Below are 4,192 nucleotides of genomic sequence, written 5' to 3'. Positions count from 1 at the left end.
GTAAATTGCAGTAATTTTTTTTTTAGGGGGGGGGGGGTTAACAAAAATTATTTGTTAACTGAAACTTAATTAATAATGGTGCTCAATAAAACGTTCCACAAATTGTTGGTGCATTCGACCAACGTAAAATTTACCGCAAGAGGAATACTTTGTTTTAAGCTGTAACAGTGCAACAGGTCCCTACAAAGAGATTTTTAGTATTTATTAGTATTGTGGGCTGAGAGCTCAGCCACCGTGCCTGTTATTTCAGATAGTACCAAGATATCAGATATTCACCAAAAAAGCCTTTTTTTATGAGTATCAAAAAAAGAAAGCGTGTCATCCAAAATTTTGCCGCTTTTTTTTCAAAATTGATCATAAATGTCTCAAATACTTGAAACATTTCTGGACTAAGAATTAACAATTGTAATGTTGAACAGAGAGGAAATACTTCCTTATGAAATTAGTTAATGGATCATCAACTCAACGGTCTCCATGAAATGGGTGGGCCGATCCTGGAAGTCTTGTTCCAGTCACAAAGTCCACTTTTTACCCAAGCATGTTCTGTCTTTCTGGATTTGGATTCAGTAATTACAGAAAGGACCGAAGTCTATCTCATAGTAACTGATGCAACAGGGAAAAGAAAAAGAAGTCTGTGGTGTATATGACGTCATTATAATGATGAACGAATTCTTATGAACGAATATTATAATGATGAACGGAATCAAAAGGTATGAGTAACAGCTGTAAAACTTTGTAAACTGCAAAAATATTTAGGATCCTTTAGTAACCATTTCACTTATTGAAAGACCTAAGAGGTATGAATGTGACCTAAGATAGATAAAGAGGGCTAAATATGTTTTCATTTTGGTTTCCTTGGTACTTTAAGTAGCCATGCTCCTAAAATATCCAGAGAAATGAGAACTGCAGCTGTAATCTCAATAGATCTTGGTACAGAATGGATGAAAATTGGAATAGTCTCTCCAGGAATGCCACTAGAAGTTGCTCTTAACAAAGAATCAAAACGGAAGACACCAGTGGCCATTGCTTTTAGGAATGGTGAGCGAACATTTGGAGAGGATGCTTTGGCTGTAGGTGTCGGATTTCCCAAGAATTGTTATACACACCTAACTGATCTACTTGAAAAGACTGTTGATCATCCTTCAGTTAAGCGCTATCAGGAAATGTTTCCATATCACGAGATTGTACCTTATGCAGAACGTCAAACTGTGATGTTCAAGCACGAATCTGGAGAAGTGTATACGGTGGAGGAATTAGTCGGCCAAATTCTTGCCAAAGCTCGCGACTATGCGGAAGTATTTTCTCAGCAAGTGCCAATTAGAGAAGCAGTTATTACTGTTCCACCGTACTTCGATCAAGCTGAAAGAAGGGCTATGATGAAGGCTGCTACCATTGGTGAACTCAAAGTGCTGCAGCTAGTAAACACAAATGCAGCAATTGGCCTAAACTTTGGCATATTCAGAAGCAAAGAATGGAACGACACTGCCAGATACTTTTTGTTCTACGATATGGGGGCTTCTAGTACAGTTGCATCTGTTATAGCTTATCAGACAGCTAATACAAAAGAAAGAGGGTACTCTGAGACGAATCCCCAACTAGCCGTTGTAGGCGTGGGATTTGATCGAACCCTTGGTGGATCTGAAATCCAAAGAAGACTTCAGTTACATTTGGCAAATGCGTTTAATGAGATGAAAAAGACTGAAAACGATGTAACGAAGAATCCTCGAGCTTTTGCAAAACTCTTCAAAGAAGCTGGGCGTGTAAAAAATGTCCTGAGTGCAAATTCTGAACATTTTGCACAAATAGAAGGTCTTTTAGACGAAAAAGACTTTAAACATTTAGTGACACGAACTCAGCTTGAAGAACTGTCGGCTGATCTATTAGATAGATTGCAAGGACCCCTTCTGCAAGCTCTGGAAACATCTGGACTTTCTCTGGATAGGATTGAACAAGTAATTTTAGTTGGAGGAAATACTCGGATGCCCGCAGTGCAAGCACGCTTGATTGGAATCACCGGCCGTGAATTGAGTAAGAATATTAATGCTGATGAAGCATGTGCTCTTGGGGCTGTTTACCGCGCAGCAGATCTAAGCACAGGTTTTAAGGTTAAGAAATTTGTAATAAAGGATTCAATAATGGTACCTATTGAAGTAGAGTTTGAGCGTCAAGTAGATGAGGAAAAGAAAGGAAAGGCTGTTAGAAGAAAATTGTATTCATTCTTGAATCCTTATCCACAGAAGAAGATCTTGACATTCAACAAGCCCACGGAAGATTTTGAGTTTAACGTTAATTATGCTCCTACTGAGCAAATGAAACTGAATCCGCCAATTTTGAACATTAGTGTGGTTAAACTGGATGGAGTCAAACGAAGTATTGAAAAGAATACTGAAAGTAGCACTGAATTTAAAGTTATTAAAGTCCATTTCTACATAGATGAAAGTGGTATTTTAAATTTGAATTCTGTTGAAAGCACATTTGAAAAGTTAAATCCGGACGAGACTGGAAACGCCACCTCTCCTGAAAATCCTGAAGCAAATACAACAAACGTCAATAGCACAAATGGACGCAATAGCACAGCTGCAAAGAAAGAAAAGAAACCAGAAGTAATCACCATTAAAGAAGAAATAGCTTTTGTTGAATCTTACCTAGACCTTACTGATTTTACCCCTCAAACTTTTAACGTCATAATGGACAGAGTTCGGAAAATTAACAAAGCGGACAAAATAAAAAAAGAAAGAGAGCAGGCATTTAACCTTTTAGAATCATATGTTCTGGAAATGCAAAATAAAATTTATGAAGATGAACATGCATTAGTGTCAACAGACGAAGAGAAAGAAGCAATTCGCACTAAATGCTCAGAAGTTGCCATTTGGTTTGATGAATATGGTTTTGAAGCTTCAACTGATACTCTTCGTCAAAAACTCTTAGATGTCAAAGAAATAGCTAAAGATGTAGAATTCAGAGCTGCGGAAATGAAAAACCGAGACCAGGCAGTTTCTGTTCTTGTACAAGCTTTGAATGTTAGCTCCAATAATGTTGAAAGACATAGAAATGCCTCATCTGAAGAGCGATGCTTGGAAGAAGATGAATTTAATAGTCTCTCTGCATTCATTAATAGGATTGAAGCATGGCTCATCGACACAATGCCAATTTTAAAATCTCAGGCACCTACTGAAAATCCTAGCTTTACTAATTTAGCCTTTCTGGATAAAGCCAATGATTTGGAACGTGAGCTGCGCATTTCGACCACGAGGATGCAGACAAACAGAGCAAGAAAATTGAAGGAGACTGTTGAAAAGATTAGAACAAAGAATGAGACAAGTAGTTGGAAAGGTAAATTCAAAAAGATGAACGAAACTGCAGAAAAAACTGAACAGGAACCCGAAAAAAGAGAAGATGAGCCACAAAGACGGAAAAACGAAGCAGAAGAAGAATTGAAGACCGATCAAAACGAGGCCAATGGCAAAGATAGTGACAATTCACATTTAGAACTATGATTTTAACTTGTTCTAGCATTGATTTTTAATTTATTTATGAAAAGAAGAAGAATTAATGGAATTCTACTTTTTTAGTTTTACATGAAATATATTGACTATTAATAAGTTTGAACATCACATATTCAGTTGCAACCTATTGCAACCTATTGCAACCTATTCTATTGCAACCTACCGCTGCAACCTAGTAAGAGACGATCACGTCCAATGTTAAGAAATATAAAAACCCATAGTTCCTAAGAATGGAGTCAGATCAAAACAAAAAGTACACCATTAGAACCGCCTTGTCTGAAACCTCTATAAAGGAAACTTACCGCCCTTTGGCTTGAATAACAAAGAAAATATGTTGGCTTGAAAATCAAGCGAATTGACTTTTACCACGTTAGTCTCCACAAACGGGATATTTTTTCTCTTTTCTTTTGTATCCAGATATAGCTTGGCACTGGAACATCGTAGAGGGTTGTTCAATAGCTCATTTTAAAGGAAATTAATTGGGTTAAAAACTTTTTGTAACTAATATAAATTATTTCTAAAAGAGAATAAATTGTTCCACCAAAAACTGCATTTTCGATGTCTTTTCACACTGCAGTCTTTCATTTTATAATAAAGAACGACCTTTTGCCTATACTAAATTTTATACGCCACTTAATTATAGTATTGGTTAGTAATTCAAGAGATAGCTTGGCACTGGAACATCG

General features: G+C 36.8%; 1 pseudogene; it reads left to right on the top strand.

Moving 5' to 3' along the window:
• The first annotated feature begins 896 nt into the window (after positions 1-896).
• On the top strand, positions 897-3,497 carry LOC148948659 (hypoxia up-regulated protein 1 pseudogene; annotated as a pseudogene).
• Positions 3,498-4,192: the final 695 nt, after the last annotated feature.

Source organism: Artemia sp. Qi Xiang Cuo, chromosome 9, assembly GCF_049724085.1.
Source record: "Artemia sp. Qi Xiang Cuo chromosome 9, ASM4972408v1, whole genome shotgun sequence".
In the NCBI taxonomy this organism is placed as follows: domain Eukaryota; kingdom Metazoa; phylum Arthropoda; class Branchiopoda; order Anostraca; family Artemiidae; genus Artemia; species Artemia sp. Qi Xiang Cuo.
Note: the sequence above shows the minus strand (reverse complement) of the source record. Positions and strands in the feature narration are given on the sequence as shown.